Raw genomic sequence first — 19,646 nt, 5'->3', positions numbered from 1 at the left:
TTTGAAACCCCTTCCCGTCCCAAAAGAAATAATAGACTATATCTGCTTTATATTTCTCCATTTCGGAATTTTCCATTTCGGAATTGAGGCACTGAAGAGCGGGGGACCCTCCCTCATATTCGTAACAATTTCTTTTCGTTTCAGTATTAATGTTGCTCCTTACTTTCAGTTGAAAAAACTTTTTTTCTATTTGATTTCTGATCTTTTTTTAAATAATCCCGGGAAATCCACCTCCCCCTCCACAGTAAACATCTTCCCTCCCGAAATATTACTCCATGGACAGGTCATCTTATGAACCCCCCCCCCGCCCGGCAGAAAACCCCCCTACCTTAGGAGAAAATGGGCGTGGGGGGAATTGCTGCCCTCCAGCATTTTCGGTCACTTAAAAAGGGCACTAAATTTTTTATATCCGATCAAATAAGCCCTCTACTGATTTTCTAGGATAACTGGCTTGATACGGTTATCCCTGGGAAAAACGAACACACAAATGTGATTTTGCTTCTTGCGGAAAATGCAAAATTCCGCATTTTGATATAGGAGCTAGAAACCTCTATGTTAATGATGTCTGATATGTTGAATCTTCTCGGTCTTAAAACTTTTGAAAGGTAACATTAAACTTGATGAATTTAATATATTTTGAATAATCATCAAAATATGATTCTTCTGATGTACCCGCTGTTAACAAGACTCTGTGTCTTAGAGTCTCGGTTACTATTGAGCCACATCACGCCTTACTTACACTTCCTTAAAAGGAACTGTTTGAACAAAAAACGGTAATAGGCTACACATAGAATAAAACTATAATTACGGTAGCAACAATTTAGGGCGTGGGGAAGGGGGCTTAAACATGTGCCAATTCCCCCCAAACTTGTACATGTTTTAATATAATTTCTAGGTAAATTTTTTAATTTTTTTGCCCGATTTGACCCCCCCCCCCCGTCTCTCAGAAATATATTCATGAACACACACCTGAATTGTCGGTTTTATACTTTCCAGTACTGTTCAAATGTCTGATAATTAAAATCTTATCAAACAGTTCGTGGTAACGAACTCTAAGTAAGGAGCGACCCGGCTCAATAGTAATTGAAACTCTAAAAAACGTTATTTTGATACCAATAGATACATCAAAAGAATCAGATTCTTTTCCTGATTTCAAATATATAAGTTTCATCAAGTTTAGTTTTACCCGTCAAAAGTTAGGCGCCTGAGAAAATTTGCCTTATTTTCAAAAAAAGGAGGAAACAACCCCTAAAAGTCATAGAAATTTAATAAAACTCACACCATCAGATTCAGCGTATCAGAGAACCCTACTGTAGAAGTTTCAAGCTCCAATCTGCAAAAATGTGGAATTTTGTATTTTTTGCCAGAAGAAAGATCACGGATGCGTGTTTGATTTTTTTTTCCAGGGGTGATCGTATCGATCCAGCAGTCCTAGAATATCATTCGAATGGAAATTAAAAGTTCTAGTGGCCTTTTTAAGTGACCAATAAAACTGGAAGGCAACTTGGCCCCCTCTCACGCTCCCAGCATTATTTAGAAACGATCAGAAATTAAATAAAAAAACAAGTTTGTTTTCAACTGAAAGTAAGGAGTGACATTAAAACTTAAAACGAACATAAATTATTACGTATATGAGGGTCGCTCCCATGTCTATACCTTGGTCTTTACGCTAAAGGTTTTTTAGTACTTTCAAAAGAGCTATCTATTCTAATTAACCAGCCTTTGTGATTCAGGGGTTTGTGATCTGAACAAAACTCGAACTTTAGCGTAAAGGGCGAGGTATTGACTAGGGGGCGAACTCCCTGAAATACAAGATAAAAACATACGAATATAGAAGTTCGATACGTAAATTACGTCAGAACAAAATTTCGAGAAAGCCATTTATCCAAAAAAAAGTAAACTTAATATACAAATTTTGTTTTAATTAATTATTTATGGTGAGCTAAAATAAAAGCTGCATTAATTCAAAAACGTTCAGAAATTAAATAAAAAAACAAGTTTTTTTAACTGAAAGTAAGGAGCGACATGAAAACTTAAAACGAACAGAAATTATTCCGTATATGAAAGGGGCTGTCCCCTCCTCAACGCATCGCTCTTTACGCTAAAGTTTGACTCTTTCTCACAACTCTATTTTTTAAAACAATAAAAAATTTAGCGTAAAGAGCGAGGCGTTGAGGAGGGAACAGCCCCTTTCATATACAGAACAATTTCTGTTCGTTTTAAGTTTTAATGTCGCTCCTTACTTTCAGTAAAAAAAAAACTTGTTTCTTTTTATTTAATTTTCATACTAGATTTATAGTTAAGTTAAATTAAGATATCCATTAAAATACCTTCTTCCTCAAAGCACCATTCACAGTCACTGGACATTGTAAACAAAACCAAAAAGGGACTCTATGGACTAACATTTATTTCCAGAATGAAGTTGTCTTTGAATGAAACATTGATTCCTTTTCTTAGAGGTGACTGATAATCCTTGGAAAATATTGTCTTAGTGATTTAACAAGTCTCTGGGGAAAGATGTATTCTATACTGACGTAGATTCTCCGAGGAATTGAAAAGTTATTAGTAGAAGGGGGGGGGGTACCAGCCCCACGAGAACACCCTGCTGCCACCAATAACTTCTTTGCACCCCAAATATGTGCATAGAGTCGTTAGGGAGAACACGTGGTTAATGGGGTCAATGACCAAAATTTCCAAGGTTGATGTTGTTGTTGTTTTTGTTTTGGCCATGTGCATAGAGTCATTAGCGAGAACACGTGGTTAATTAAAGCGATTGGGAATTTGGAACACCTGTGCTGTCGACCTCAATTCCCCTATCGTGAATCAATAATTCCCCTTAGAAACAACAAATTAATTCCCCTTTCTTGACAGATCAATCAACCAATGACATCATCTGTCAGACTTTAAAAATTTTCGACTAGAAACGATTCTCCAGGAATAGATCCAAGTCATTAATGTCTTTGCCTCGGAAACAACTCTTTTGGTCGAACTCCAAAGGTTATTAATAACCAAACGCCATGGAAACAATTCTCCAAGAAACATCTTAGCGATGAAAGTAGAACCCTATCAGGAGGTCCCACGGGGCACCCCTGCTGCCACCTATAACTTTTTTGCACCCCTAATATGGGCATAGCCTCCCTGGGGAGACCACGTGGTTAATGGGGTCAATGACCTCTTTCTTCATGGTCTCTTTCTCCAGGTGTGTTTTTGGCACACTCTCAGCGAATGTTATGTCGTCCAGGAATTTGGAACACCTGTGCTGTCGACCTCAATTCACCTATCGTGAATCAATAATTCCCCTTAGAAACAACAAATTAATTCCCCTTTCTTGACAGATCAATCAACCAATGACATCATCTGTCAGACTTTAAAAATTTTCACCTAGAAACGATTCTCCAGGAATAGATCCAAGTCATTAATGTCTTTGCCTCGGAAACAACTCTTTTGGTCGAACTCCAAAGGATATTAATAACCAAACGCCATGGAAACAATTCTCCATGAAACATCTTAGCGATGAATTGTTTTAGCGCGGGAATCAGGTTTCTTATTAATTTGAAATGCATTAGCACAGAGATGCCAAAAACAAAAGGAACACGCTGAATTACGTTTAGGGATTATTTGGGCGAAAATGTTTTAGACAGGTTATGGAATTATTTGGGCGAAACAGTTAGAGACATTTTAAAAGATGATTTTTGAAGAGATTTTTGAAGAGGATTTGAGAGTGAAACTCTGTGGTCGTTATAATACACAAGTTTCATTTGAACAGTGTTGTGAGGTCCTCTACCCCAACCCCAAAGGGTTCCGATCCCCCTACCCCAACCCCGAAGGAAGCCCCCGGTCCTCAAAGGTCCCCCGGGCTCCCAAAGGACCACCCGGCCCTCAAGGGTCCCCCAGACCCCCAACGGACCCCCGGCCCCCAAAGGGCCCCTCCCCCCTTGGCCCCAAAAGGCCCCTCCCCTCCCTCTTCCTCCCTATCCTCCCCCTCCTCCCCTCCCTCCTCCTTCCCCTCCCCCTCCCCTCCTCCTCCTCCCCCTCCTCCTCCTCCCTCCTCCCCTCCCCTCCCCTCCCCCCTTCCCTCCCCCATTTTTTATACTTTTTTTGTGCATTGAGACACAGAACGACCCCCTCCCCCCGGCCCCTCCCCCTCCAAAGGTCTGATTTTTCAAAGTTCATTTTGAATTTCCTTCGTTGAAATGCAAGAGTTGGAATGTTTCAGTAGTGTTCGGTTGTGGTTTACCTTGTCACAGTTACATTTTCTTGATTTTTCAAAGTTCATTTTAAATTTCTTTCGTTGAAATGCAAGAGTTGGAATGTTTCAGTAGTGTTTGGTTGTGGTTTACCTTGTCACAGTTACATTTTCTTGATTTTTCAAAGTTCATTTTGAATTTCCTTCGTTGAAATGCAAGAGTTGGAATGTTTCAGTAGTGTTTGGTTGTGGTTTACCTTGTCACAGTAAGATTTTCTTGATTTTTCAAAGTTGATTTTGAATTTCTTTCGTTGAAATGCAAGAGTTGGAATATTTCAGTAGTGTTTGGTTGCGGTTCACCTTGTCACAGTTACATTTTCTTGATTTTTCAAAGTTCATTTTGAATTTCTTTCATTGAAATGCAAGAGTTGGAATATTTTAGTAGTGTTTGGTTTACCTTGTCATTGTTACATTTTCTTGATTTTTCAAAGTTCATTTTGAATTTCTTTTGTTGAAAGGCAAGAGTTGGAATATTTCAGTAGTGTGTTGTTGTAGTTTACCTTGTCACAGTTACATTTTCTTGATTTTTCAAATTTCATTGATAATTTCTTTTGTTGAGATCCAAGATCTGGAACTTGTTGGTAGTGTTTTGTTGTTATTTACTTTGTCACAGTTTAATTTTCTTAGTTTTTCAAAGTTCATTTTGATTTTATTTCGATTAAATGCAAGCGTTGTCCTACTTCATTAGTGTGTTCCGTTGTGGTTTACAATGTAACAGTTACATTTTCTTGATTTTTCAAAGTTAATTTTGAATTTCTTTAATTGAAATGCAAGAGTTGGAATATTTCAGTAGTGTTTGGTTTACCTTGTCACTTTTACATTTTCTTTATTTTTCAAAGTTCATTTTGAATTTATTTGTTGAAATGCAAGAGTTGGAATATTTCAGTAGTGTTTGGTTGTGGTTTACCTTGTCACAGCTACATTTTCTTAATTTTTCAAAGTTCATTTTGAATTTCTTTGTTGAAATGCAAGAGTTGGAATATTTCAGTAGTGTTTGGTTGTGGTTTACCTTGTCACAGCTACATTTTCTTAATTTTTCAAAGTTCATTTTGAATTTCTTTCGTTGAAATGCAAGAGTTGGAATATTTCAGTAGTGTTTGGTTGTGGTTTACCTTGTCACAGTTACATTTTCTTGATTTTTCAAAGTTCATTTTGAATTTCTTTTGTTGAAAGGCAAGAGTTGGAATATTTTAGTAGTGTTTGGTTTACCTTGTCACTGTTACATTTTCTTGATTTTTTAAAGTTTATTTTGAATTTCTTTGTTGAAATGCAAGAGTTTGAATATTTCAGTAGTGTTTGGTTGTGGTTTACCTTGTCATAGCTACATTTTCTTGATTTTTCAAAGTTCATTTTAAATTTCTTTTTTTGAAATGCAAGAGTTGGAATATTTCAGTAGTGTTTGGTTGTGGTTTACCTTGTCACAGTTACATTTTCTTGATTTTTCAAAGTTCATTTTGAATTTCTTTCATTGAAATGCAAGAGTTGGAATATTTCACTAGTGTTTGGTTGTGGTTTACCTTGTCACAGTTACATTTTCTTGATTTTTCAAAGTTCATTTTGAATTTCTTTCGTTGAAATGTAATAGTTGGAATATTTTAGTAGTGTTTGGTTTACCTTGTCACTGTTACATTTTCTTGATTTTTAAAAGTTCATTTTGAATTTCTTTTGTTGAAAGGCAAGAGTTGGAATATTTCAATAGTGTGTTGTTGTAGTTTACCTTGTCACAGTTATATTTTCTTGATTTTTCAAAGTTCATTTTGAATTTCTTTTGTTGAAATGAAAGAGTTGGAATATTTCAGTAGTGTTTGGTTGTGGTTTACTTTGTCACAGCTACATTTTCTTAATTTTTCAAAGTCAATTTTGAATTTCTTTCGTTGAAATGCAAGAGTTGGAATATTTCAGTAGTGTTTCGTTGTGGTTTACCTTGTCACAGTTACATTTTCTTGATTTTTCGAAGTTCATTTTGAATTTCTTTCATTGAAATGTAAGAGTTGGAATATTTCAGTAGTGTTTGGTTGTGGTTTACCTTGTCACAGTTACATTTTCTTGATTTTTCAAAGTTCATTTGAATTTCCTTCGTTGAAATGCAAGAGTTAGAATATTTCAGTAGTGTTTGGTTGTGGTTTACCTTGTCACACTTACATTTTCTTGATTTTTCAAAGTTCATTTTGAATTTCTGTCATTGAAATGCAAGAGTTGGAATATTTCAGTAGTGTTTGGTTGTGGTTTACCTTGTCACAGTTACATTTCCTTGATTTTTCAAAGTTCATTTAGAATTTCTGTCGTTGTAATTCAAGAGTTGGACTATTTCAGTAGTTGTTTTGACGTGGTTTACAGTGTCACAGTTACATTTTCTTAATTTTTCAATGATCAAAGTGAATTTCTGTCGTTGAAATGCAAGAGTTGGAATATTTCAGTTGTGTTTGGTTGTGGTTTACCTTGTCACAGTTACATTTTCTTGATTTTTCAAAGTTCATTTCGAATTTAATTCGTTGAAATGCAAGAGTTGGAATATTTCAGTAGTGGTTGGTTGTGGTTAACTTTGACACAGTTACATTTTCTTGATTTTTCATAGTTCATTTTGAATTTCGTTTGTTGAAATGCAAGAGTTGGAATATTTCAGTAATGTTTGTTTGTGGTTTTACTTGTCATACTAACAATTTCTTGATTCTTTAAGGTTTAGTTTGAATTTTTATAGTTGAAATTCAAGATTTGGAATATTTCAGTTGTGTTTGGTTGTGGTTTACCATGTCACAGTTACATTTTCATGATTTTTCAAAGTTCATTTTGAATTTCTTTCGTTGAAATGCAAGAGTTGGAATATTTCAGTAGTGTTTGGTTGGTGTTTACCTTGTCACAGTTTTATTTTCTTGATATTTCAAAGTTTATTTTGAATTTCTTTCGTTGAATTGCAACAGTTTGAATATTTCAGTCGAGTTAGGTTTTGTTTTAACTAGTCACAGTTACATTATATTGAATTTTCAATGTTCATTTTGAATTTCTTTAGTTGAAATGCAAGAGTTGGAATATTTCAGTTGTGTTTGGTTGTGGTTTACCATGTCACAGTTACATTTTCTTGAATTTTCAAAGTTCATTTTGAATTTATTTCGTTGAAAAGAAAGAGTTGGAATATTTCAGTAGTGTTTGGCTGTGTTTTACTTTGTCAAAGTTAAAATTTCTGGATTTTTCAAAGTTCATTTTGAAATTCTTTTTTTGAAATGCAAGATTTGGAATATTTCAGTGGTGTTGTGTTGTGGTTTACCTTGTCAAAGTTAAATTTTCTTGATTTTTCTAAGTTCATTTTGAATTTATTTCGTTGAAATTCAAGAGTTGGAATATTTCAGTATTGTTTGGTTTTGATTTACATTGACACAGATACATTTTCTTGATTTTTCAAAGTTCATTTTGAATTTCTTTCTTTTAAATGCAAGAGTTGGAATATTTCAGTAGTTTTTGGATGTGGTTTACCTTTTCACAGTTACATTTTATTTATTTTTCAAAGTTCATTTTGAATTTCTTTCGTTTAATGCAAGAGTTGGAATATTTCAGTAGTGTTTGGTTGTGGTTTACCTTGTAACAGTTACATTTTCTTGATATTTCAAAGTTCATTTTGAATTACATTAATAGAAAAGCAAGAGTTTGAATATTTAAGAAGTGTTGGGTGGTGGTTTACCTTTTCACAGTTACATTTTCTTGATATTTAATAGTTCATTTTGAATTTCTTTAGCTGAAATGCAAGAGTTGGAATATTTCAGTAGTGTTTGGTTATGATTTACCTAGTCACATTTACATTTTCTTGATTTTTCAAAGTTCATTTTGAATTTCTTTCGTTGAAATGCAAGAGTTGGACTATTTCAGTAGTGTTTGGTTATGGTTTACCTTGCCAAAGTTACATTTTCTTGATTTTTCAAAGTTCATTATGAATTTCTTTCATTGAAATGCAAGAGTTGGAATATTTCAGTAGTGTTTGGTTGTGGTTTACCTTGACACACTTACATTTTCTTGATTTTTAAGAGTTCATTTTGTATTTATTTCGTTTAATTACAAGAGTTGTAATATTTAAGTAGTGTATGATTGTGGTTTACCTTGCCACAGTTACACTTTCTTGATTTTTAAAAGTTCATTTTGTATTTCTTTCGTTGAAATGCAAGATTTGGATTATTTCAGTAGTGTTTGGTGGTGGTTTACCTTGTCACAGTTACATTTTATTGTTTTTTCAAAGTTCATTATGAATTTATTTTTTTGAAATGCAAGAGTTGGAATATTTCAGTAGTGTTTGTTAGTGGTTTAGCTTGTCACAGTTATATTTTCTTGTTTTTTCAAAGTTCATTTTGAATTTATTTCGTTGAAATGCAAGATTTGGAATTTTTCAGTAGTGTTTGATTATGGTTTACCTTGTAACATGTTCAATTTCATTGTTTTTCAAAGTTCATTTTGAATTTCTTTCGTTGAAATGCAAGATTTGGTATATTTCAGTAGTGTTTGGATGTGGTTTACCTTGTCACATTATCAGTTTATTGTTTTTTTCAAAGTTCATTTTGAATTTATTTCGTTGAAATGAAAGAGTTGTAATATTTAATTAGTGTTTGGTTGTGGTTTACCTTGTCACAGTTACATTTTCTTGATTTTTCAAAGTTCATTTTGAATTTCTTTCGTTGTAATGCAAGAGTTGGAATATTTCAGTAGTGTTTGGTTATGGTCTACCTTGTCACGGTTACATTTTCATGATTGTTCAAAGTTAATTTTGAATTTATTTAGTTGAAATTCAATAGTTGGAATATTTCAGTTGTTTTTGGTTGTGGTTTACCTTGTCACAGTTACATTTTCTTGATTTTTCAAAGTTCATTTTGAATTTCTTTCCTTGAAATGCAGGAGTTGGAAAATTTCAGTAGTGTGTTGTTGTGTTTTTCCTTGTCACATTTACAATTTCTTGATTTTTAATAGTTCATTTTGAATTTATTTCGTTGAAATGCAAGAGTTGGAATATTTCAGTAGTGTTTGGTTGTGGTTTACCTTGTCACAGTTACATTTTCTTGATTTTTCAACGTTCATTTTGAATTTTTTTCCTTGAAATGCAAGAGTTGGAATATTTCAGTAGTGTTTCGTTGTGGTTTACTTTGTCACAGATACGTTTTTATTTATTGTAAAAATTTCATTTGAATTTCTTTCTTTGAAATGCAAGAGTTGGAATATTTCAGTAGTGTTTGTTTATGGTTTAGCTTGCCACACTTACATTTTCTTGATTTTTCAAAGTTCATTTTGAATTTCATACCTTGAAATGCAAGAGTTGGAATATTTCTGTAGTGTTTGGGTGTGGTTTACCTTGTCACAGTTACATTTACTTGATTTTTCAAAGTTCATTTTGAATTTCTTTCGTTGAAATGCAAGAGTTGGAATATTTCAGTAGTGTTTGGTTGTGATTTACCTTGTCACAGTTTCCTTTTTTTTGATTTTTCAAAGTTCATTTTGAATTTCTTTCGTTGAAATGCAAGAGTTGGAATATTTCAGTAATGTTTGGTTGTGGTTTACCTTGTCACAGTAACATTTTCTTGATTTTTCAAAGTTAATTTTGAATTTCTTCAGTTGAAATGCAAGATTTGGAATATTTCAGTAGTGTTTGGTGGTGGTTTACTTTGTCACATTTACATTTCCTTGATTTTTCAAAGTTCATTTTTAATTTCTTTCGTTGAAATGCAAGAGTTTGTATATTTCTCAATTGTTTTGGTTGTGGTTTACATTGTCACAGTTACATTTTCTTGATTTTTCAAAGTTCATTTTGAATTTCTTTCGTTGAAATGTAAGAGTTGGAATATTTTAGTAGTGTTTGGTTTTGGTTTACCATGGCAGAGTTACACTTTCTTGATTTTTCAAAGTTCATTTTGAATTTCCTTCATTGAAATAGGGTTTGGTCGTGCTTTACATTGACACAGTTAAATTTCTTGATTTTTGTTAGGTTAGTTTAGGTTAAGATATATCAAGTAAGATTAGGTTAAGTTAGGTTAGGTTAGCCTACAACCGCGCGCGCCCGTAGGCTCACCTAACATAACCTAACTTAGCCTCATCTAGCTTGATCTAACCTAACCTAACCTAACAAAAATCAAGAAATTTAACTGTGTCAAGGTAAAGCACGACCAAAACTTATTTCAATGAAGGAAATTCAAAATGAACTTTGAAAAATCAAGAAAATGTAACTGTGCCAAGTTGAACCACAACCAAACACTACTGAAATATTCCAACTCTTGCATTTCAACGAAAGAAATTCAAAATGAACTTTGAAAAATCAAGAAAATGTAACTGTGACAAGGTAAACCACAACCAAACACTACTGAAATATTCCAACACTTGCATTTCAACGAAAGAAATTCAAATGAACTTTAAAAAATCATGAAAATGTAACTGTGACAAGGTAAACTACAACAACACACTACTGAAATATTCCAACTCTTGCCTTTCAACAAAAGAAATTCAAAATGAACTTTGAAAAATCAAGAAAATGTAACAGTGACAACGTAAACCATACACTACTGAAATATTCCAACTCTTGCATTTCAATGAAAGAAATTCAAAATGAACTTTGAAAAATCAAGAAAATGTAACTGTGACAAGTTAAACCACAACCAAACACTACTGATATATTCCAACTCTTACATTTCAATGAAGGAAATTCAAAATGAACTTTGAAAAATTAAGAAAATATAACTGTGACAAGGTAAACCACAACCAAACACTACTGAAATATTCCAACTCTTTCATTTCAATGAAAGAAATTCAAAATGAACTTAGAAAAATCAAGAAAATGTAACTGTGACAAGGTAAACCACAACCAAACACTACTGAAATATTCCAACTCTTGCATTTCAACAAAGAAATTCAAAATGAACTTTGAAAAATCAAGAAAATGTAACAGTGACAATGTAAACCAAACACTACTAAAATATTCCAACTCTTGCCTTTCAACAAAAGAAATTCAAAATGAACTTTGAAAAATAAAGAAAATGTAAATGTGACAAGGTAAACCACAACCAAACACTACTGAAATATTCCAACTCTTGCATTTCAATAAAAGAAATTCAAAATGAACTTTTAAAAATCAAGAAAATGTAACTGTGACAAGGTAAACCACAACGAAACACTACTGAAATATTCTAACTATTGAATTTCAACGAAAGAAATTCAAAATGAACTTTGAAAAATTAAGAAAATGTAGCTGTGACAAGGTAAACCACAACCAAACACTACTGAAATGTTCCAACTCTTGCATTTCAAACAAAGAAATTCAAAATGAACTTTGAAAAATCAAGAAAATGTAACTGTGACAAGGTAAACTACAACAACACACTACTGAAATATTCCAACTTTTGCCTTTCAGCAAAAGAAATTCAAAATGAACTTTGAAAAATCAAGAAAATGAAACAGTGACAAGGTAAACCAAACACTACTAAAATATTCCAACTCTTGCCTTTCAACAAAAGAAATTCAAAATGAACTTTTAAAAATCAATAAAATTTAAATTTGACAATTTCAACCAAAAACACACAATAATTAAAGATTCAAAATATTGAATAAAATTGATATAAATTAAAAAATAACTTTTAAATATCAACATATTGTAACTGAGAAAAGTTAAACCTCAACGAAACACAACTGAAATATTAAAACTCTTGCATTTCAACTAAAGAAATTCAAAATAAACTTTGAAAAATTAAGAAAATGTAGCTGTGACAAGGTAAACCACAACCAAACACTACTGAAATATTCCAACTCTTGCATTTCAACAAAGAAATTCAAAATGAACTTTGAAAAATCAAGAAAATGTAACTGTGACAAGGTAAACTACAACAACACACTACTGAAATATTCCAACTTTTGCCTTTCAGCAAAAGAAATTCAAAATGAACTTTGAAAAATCAAGAAAATGTAACAGTGACAAGGTAAACCACAACGAAACACTACTGAAATATTCCAACTCTTTCATTTCAACTAAAGAAATTCAAAATGAACTTTGAAAAATTAAGAAAATGTAGCTGTGACAAGGTAAACCACAACCAAACACTACTGAAATATTCCAACTCTTTCATTTCAACAAAAGAAATTCAAAATGAACTGTTAAAAATCAAGAAAATATAACTTTGACAAGGTAAACTACAACAACACCCTAGTGAAATATTCCAACTCTTGCCTTTCAACAAAAGAAATTCAAAATGAACTTTGAAAAATCAAGAAAATGTAACAGTGACAAGGTAAACCAAACACTAATAAAATATTCCAACTCTTGCATTTCAATGAAAGAAATTCAAAATGAACTTTGGAAAATCAAGAGAATGTAACTGTGACAAGGTAAACAACAACCAAACACTACTGAAATGTTCCAACTCTTGCATTTCAACGAAAGAAATTCAAAATGAACTTTGAAAAATCAAGAAAATGTAACTGTGACAAGGTAAACCACAACCAAACACTACTGAAACATTCCAACTCTTGCATTTCAACGAATGAAATTCAAAATGAACTTTGAAAAATCAAGAAAATGTAACTGTGACAATGTAAACCACAACCAAACACTACTGAAACATTCCAACTCTTGCATTTCAACGAAAGAAATTCAAAATGAACTTTGAAAAATCATGAAAATGTAACTGTGACAAGGTAAACCACAACCGAACACTACTGAAACATTCCAACTCTTGCATTTCAACGAAGGAAATTAAAAATGAACTTTGAAAAATCAGACCTTTGGAGGGGGAGGGGCCGGGGGGAGGGGGTCGTTCTGTGTCTCAATGCACAAAAAAAGTATAAAAATGGGGGAGGGAAGGGGGAGGGGAGGGGAGGAGGAGGAGGAGGAGGAGGAGGAGGGGAGGGGAGGGGATGGGGAGGGGAGGGGCGGTGAGGAGGGGGAGGATAGGGAGGAAGAGGGAGGGGAGAGGCCCTTTGGGGCCAAGGGGGAGGGGCCCTTTGGGGGCCGGGGGGTCCGTTGGGGGTCTGGGGGACCCTTGAGGGCCGGGGGGTCCTTTGGGAGCCCGGGGGACCTTTGAAGACCGGGGGCTTCCTTCGGGGTTGGGGTAGGGGGATCGGAACCCTTTGGGGTTGGGGTAGAGGACCTCACAACACTGTTCAAATGAAACTTGTGTATTATAACGACCACAGAGTTTCACTCTCAAATCCTCTTCCAAAATCTCTTCAAAAATCATCTTTTAAAATGTCTCTAACTGTTTCGCCCAAATAATTCCATAACCTGTCTAAAACAGTTTCGCCCAAATAATCCCTAAACGTAATTCAGCGTGTTCCTTTTGTTTTTGGCATCTCTGTGCTAATGCATTTCAAATTAATAAGAAACCTGATTCCCGCGCTAAAACAATTCATCGCTAAGATGTTTCATGGAGAATTGTTTCCATGGCGTTTGGTTATTAATATCCTTTGGAGTTCGACCTAAAGAGTTGTTTCCGTGGCAAAGACATTAATGACTTTGATCTATTCCTGGAGAATCGTTTCTAGGTGAAAATTTTTAAAGTCTGACAGATGATGTCATTGGTTGATTGATCTGTCAAGAAAGGAGACTTAATTTGTTGTTTCTAAGGGGAATTATTGATTCACGATAGGTGAATTGAGGTCGACAGCACAGGTGTTCCAAATTCCTGGACGGCATAACATTCGCTGAGAGTGTGCCAAAAACACACCTGGAGAAAGAGACCATGAAGAAAGAGGTCATTGACCCCATTAACCACGTGTTCTCCCCAGGGAGGCTATGCCCATATTAGGGGTGCAAAAAAGTTATAGGTGGCAGCAGGGGTGCCCCGTGGGACCTCCTGATAGGGTTCTACTTTCATCGCTAAGATGTTTCTTGGAGAATTGTTTCCATGGCGTTTGGTTATTAATAACCTTTGGAGTTCGACCAAAAGAGTTGTTTCCGAGTCAAAGACATTAATGAATTGGATCTATTCCTGGAGAATCGTTTCTAGTCGAAAATTTTTAAAGTCTGACAGATGATGTCATTGGTTGATTGATCTGTCACGAAAGGGGAATTAATTTGTTGTTTCTAAGGGGAATTATTGATTCACGATAGGGGAATTGAGGTCGACAGCACAGGTGTTCCAAATTCCCAATCGCTTTAATTAACCACGTGTTCTCGCTAATGACTCTATGCACATGGCCAAAACAACAACAACAACAACATCGACCTTGGAAATTTAGGTCATTGACCCCATTAACCACGTGTTCTCCCTAATGACTCTATGCCCATATTTGGGGTGCAAAGAAGTTATAGGTGGCAGCAGGGTGTTCTCGTGGGGCTGGTACCCCCCCTTCTACTGCTATTCAGTTTTGTGGAAAGCTAAGACCAATTTATCATAGAGTAAATCGGTTATTTTCAGTGTTTTTGATGTTATAAGTGAGACCACCGAATTGATTAATCTATCTGTCTTGACTTTTCTCTGTCCTACAGTTACCCAGCCCAGTCTTGATGCAACCTATACAACCTATTGTAAAATACTTGATAACTTCAATTCAAAATCAACGGACTCGGTCGAGGACTTCGGCATCGACCTTGTTTTGAAAAACACTCCTTTCCAATTTTTTATGATACACTGTTTTCATTTTAATTCAGGGTATATGTATAATATCATGTTTTAATGTTAAATTAAGGTATTGGTAATCGTGATAAAAATTCCCTTTATGAACTAAACATAATAGGCTATATCAAAATAATCATTCCAATCAAGACTCTTATGCAATAGAACATTTACTAGCCGAGAATCATCCTCCTTTCCATGGTTTTATCCAGGTTGGTCCTTTTAATCATGTCCTTCTAGATTATGGTAAATGGTGAAACAAATCAAAATTGTCACAGCCACTAGGATTTGTACGTTTTAAATATTAATATGATTATTATTGAAATCTGATTTCTAATCAGACACCTTAACCACATGGCCACGACTGCTTGAAAATTATGAGTTCAGTTATGAGTAACCGAAGTTTGCAAGTCCAAATATTTGTCTTTGTTGGTTTGAATGTTTAAAGTGTTTGTCTTTCTCTGTTTATGTGGTTGATTCTATTTGTTTACATGTCTGGGTTGGTGTTTAATCTAGAAGGATATGATCAAAAGGACCAAACTTGATAAAACCATTAAAAAGGGGAAGGTTCTTGGCTAGTATATGTCCTATTGCATAAGAGTCTTGAATGGAATGATTATTTTTCTATAGCCTATTATGTTTTGTTCATAAAGGGAATTTTTATCAAGATTACCAATTTAATTCAGAGTATAGGTATAATATTATTTTATAAAAGTATTAAATTAAGGCCTTAGTAATCTTGAAAAGAAATCCTCTTTAGGAAATAAACGATATTTCGTTTATTTCCTAAAGAGGGAAATTTCCACTCTCTTATACAACAGTAAATATGCTAACCAATCATTTCCTTCTAGATCGTGGTAAATGGTTAAACAGATAAAAATTTTTGCAGTCGGTAGGATTCGAACCTACGCTCCCTACGGGAATCTGATGTTTGGTCATACGCCTTAACAACTCGGCCACGACTGCTTGAAAGTTATAAGTTTTTAATATAGATATGGTTATTATTGAATTCCTAATTTTTTATGATACGTTGTTTTCAGCTTAATTCAGGGAATATGTATAATATCATTTTTAATACTAAATTAAGGTATAGGTAATCTTGATAAACATTCCCTTTATGAACTAAACATAATGGGCTCTATCAAAATAATCATTCCAATCAAGACTCTTATACAATAGAACATATACTAGCTGAGAACCATCCCCCTGTTCATGGTTTTATCAAGGTTGGTCCTTTTGACCATGTCCTTCTAGATTATGGTAAATGGTGAAACAGATCAAAATTGTCACAGCCACTAGGATTTGTAAGTTTTAAATATAAATATGATTATTATTGACATCTGATTTCTAATCAGACGCCTTAACCACTCGCCCACGACCGCTTGAAAGTTATAAGTTTTTAATATAGATATTGTTATTATTGAATTCTTAATTTTTTATGATACGTTGTTTTCAGTTTAATTCAGGGTATATGTATAATATCATGTTTTAATGTTAAATTAAGGTATTGGTAATCGTGATAAAAATTCCCTTTATGAACTAAACATAAAAGGGTATATCAAAACAATCATTCCAATCAAGACTCTTATGCAATAGAACATTTACTACTTACAACATATACTACGACATTCAGGGCACTGGGCAGAAATCACATTGCGTCAACACGCGATGGCGCCTTCGCAATGCTTTGTTTTAATTAGACAGTCGGATACCCCTGGATCGTGCCAGTTCTGAATTGGTCGTTCATTGGGTGACGAGGCTCCGCACAAAGCCGAAGCATGGCACTAAGAGCACTGCTTGGGCTGTCCACGACCAGCTTGAGAAGGGATCCAGCACCCTTGCGAGCACCCAAGCCCAACTCGTTAGCCAGTCGGATCTTGCTCCAAGCCCGACACCCTCAACCTTCAGAGCCAATCCTTATCCCGAAGTTAAGGATCCAATTTGCCAATTTCCCTTACCTACATTCATCTATCGCCAAGAGGCTGTTCACCTTGGGGACCTGATGCGGCTATCGGTACGGTCTGGTAGGAGGAGTAGACGTGACCCTCACCATGGTTTTCAAGGACCGACAAGAATGCACGGACTTCGCTCAAGTGCAACGCTCTTTGGAAGATTAACCCTATAGAGGTACCGCGGAGGAATTCCAGGGTTTATATCTCCCTTACACAGAAAAGAAAACTCTTCCCGGCACTCCTGCCAGCTTCCCATGGCCAATTCTCGTTGCCGAGACGGATACGAGGATCTGAACGTTACCCCAACCAGGTTCCCGAATAAAAACGGGATTCCCTTTCGCCCTTGCCACGAGCCTCACGCTTTGCGATTTTTTTCTATAGTGACCCCCTCATATAAGGTCTGTGGATTATCGGCAGGGGTTCAGAATGCAAATTTTTTAGTAATTATTAAACAAAATTTGGACATTTTCAGAATTGGGGTCTTAGTCAAGCAGCCTGAATGGTTGACACCAACAAGCCATCTCATCTTCATGTGGATTCGAGTCCAATTTAAGACACACATATTGGAGTCAAACTTTCACTTGACTTCTAAATTCAAGATAGAAGCGGCAGATTTGATCTGTCAAAGTCTGACTGACCAATTGCTCTAACTACTGCGAGCCTTGCCGTAACAACAAACAGACCAAAACATACCCCACAAGATGATATAACCAAGGCTTTAAATTCTAATAGTCTTCATAATTCATTGGATTCTGCCCTAAGAAGCTATGTTTTTGATAACCCCAGCCATACAATGCTTTTTGAAAACTCCTCCCTCATTGGCAATGACTTGGATATTAAATAAGTTGTTTGTGAGGCAATAGAAATTAAGCTCAAGATAAATAACAGTACATCTTTAAATAGGGATTACTCACTCAATCCTTAATACACAACTTTAATTAAAAACGATCTGACATCGTTTTGTCCGATCGTTTTGTCATATTACAAAACCAATAGCCAATGTCAACGAGCCTTTTATGAAAAGACCTTTAGGTTAGCCGCTAAAAAAGCAAGAATCCAATTAAAAAATGTTGATTTGTTTCTACCTGAATGAATTGCCTTGTTTTGTGTTGTTTTATCTATCAGTCCTGGTTGAACTTTGTTGAAGTAATGATTCTGGGACTATTTTAATTTCAGTTTTAAAGATCACATCTTATTGTGAGTCTTATTTTCTTTATTTAAGTGTTTGGCTCAGGATAGATCTTGGATACGAAGCTGAAATATTTATTAAAGATTTGAAAAATTTTTACTGTTTTGGAAATTCCCAATTGTTTTACCTGTTATTTGTTGTTACAATTCTAAAGATCTTGGAGATTTATGAAGGAATGGAGACAAGCGTAGTCCTTTTTTCCAAAAATCCAATCAATGAATACCTTACTACAGCACAATGAATGAAAGTGTACCTCATGTGTACATACCTGTGGATTCGAGTCCAATTTAAGACACACATATAAATAATTTCTTAGACCACTCTTTGAAGTAAATAACGATTTTATTTCAATCCAGCGCAACTTATGCATTCTCTGTTATGTAAATACCGATTTTTTCAATCAAGCACATCCTCCTTAACCTCTTTGAAGTAAATAACGATTTTATTTCAATCCAACACAACTTATGCAACCTCTGTTAAGTAAATACTGATTTTTTCAATCAAGCACATTCTCCTTAACCTCTTTGAAGTAGATAACGATTTTATTTCAATCCAGCACAACTTATTCAACCTCTGTTAAGTAAATACAGATTTTTTCAATCAAACACATCCCCCTTAACCTCTTTGAAGTAAATAACGATTTTATTTCAATCCAGCACAACTCATGCAACCTCTGTTAAGTAAATACCAATTTTTTGAATCAAGCACATCCTCCTTAACCTCTTTGAAGTAAATAACGATTTTATTTCTATCCATCACAACTTATGCAACCTCTGTTAAGTAAATACCGATTTTTTCAATCAAGCACATCCTCCTTAACCTCTTTGAAGTAAATAACGATTTTATTTCAATCCAGCACAAATTATGCAACCTCTGTTAAGTAAATACCGATTTTTTCAATCAAGCACATCCTCCTTAACCTCTTTGAAGTAAATAACGATTTTATTTCAATCCAGCACAACTTATGCAACCTCTGTTAAGTAAATAACGATTTTATTTCAATCCAGCACAACTTATGCAACCTCTGTTAAATAAATAACGATTTTTTCAATCAAGCACATCCTCCTTAACCCCTTTGAAGTAAATAACGATTTTATTTCAATACAGCACAACTTATGCAACCTCTGTTAAGTATATACCGATTTTTTCAATCAAGGACATCCTCCTTAACCTCTTTGAAGTAAATAACGATTTTATTTCAATCCAGCACAACTTATGAAACCTCTGTTAAGTAAATAACGATTTTATTTCAATCCATCACAACTTATGCAACCTCTGTTAAGTAAATACAGATTTTTTCAATCAAGCACATCCTCCTTACCCTCTTTGAAGTAAATAACGATTTTATTTCAATCTAGCATAACTTATGCAACCTCTGTTAATTAAATACCGATTTTTTCAATCAAGCACATCCTCCTTAACCTCTTTGAAGTAAATAACGATTTTATTTCAATCCAGCACAACTTATGCAACCTCTGTTAAGTAAATAACGATTTTATTTCAATCCAGCACAACTTATGCAACCTCTGTTAAGTAAATACCGATTTTTTCAATCAAGCACATCCTCCTTACCCTCTTTGAAGTAAATAACGATTTTATTTCAATCCAGCATAACTTATGCAACCTCTGTTAAGTAAATACCGATTTTTTCAATCAAGAACATCCTCCTTAACCTCTTTGAAGTAAATAACGAT

General features: G+C 34.4%; 1 protein-coding gene and 1 non-coding gene across 2 annotated transcripts in view; one reads left to right on the top strand and one right to left on the bottom strand.

Moving 5' to 3' along the window:
• The window catches only part of PolZ1 (DNA polymerase zeta catalytic subunit), a 221,153-nt gene that overhangs the window by 113,618 nt on the left and 87,889 nt on the right, over window positions 1–19,646 (top strand). The window lies entirely within an intron of this gene.
• Window positions 15,696–15,777, bottom strand: TRNAF-AAA (transfer RNA phenylalanine (anticodon AAA)). Its single transcript has one exon. It is a non-coding gene; the product is annotated as a tRNA-Phe (tRNA).

This window comes from Artemia sp. Qi Xiang Cuo, chromosome 15, assembly GCF_049724085.1.
Source record: "Artemia sp. Qi Xiang Cuo chromosome 15, ASM4972408v1, whole genome shotgun sequence".
In the NCBI taxonomy this organism is placed as follows: domain Eukaryota; kingdom Metazoa; phylum Arthropoda; class Branchiopoda; order Anostraca; family Artemiidae; genus Artemia; species Artemia sp. Qi Xiang Cuo.
Note: the sequence above shows the minus strand (reverse complement) of the source record. Positions and strands in the feature narration are given on the sequence as shown.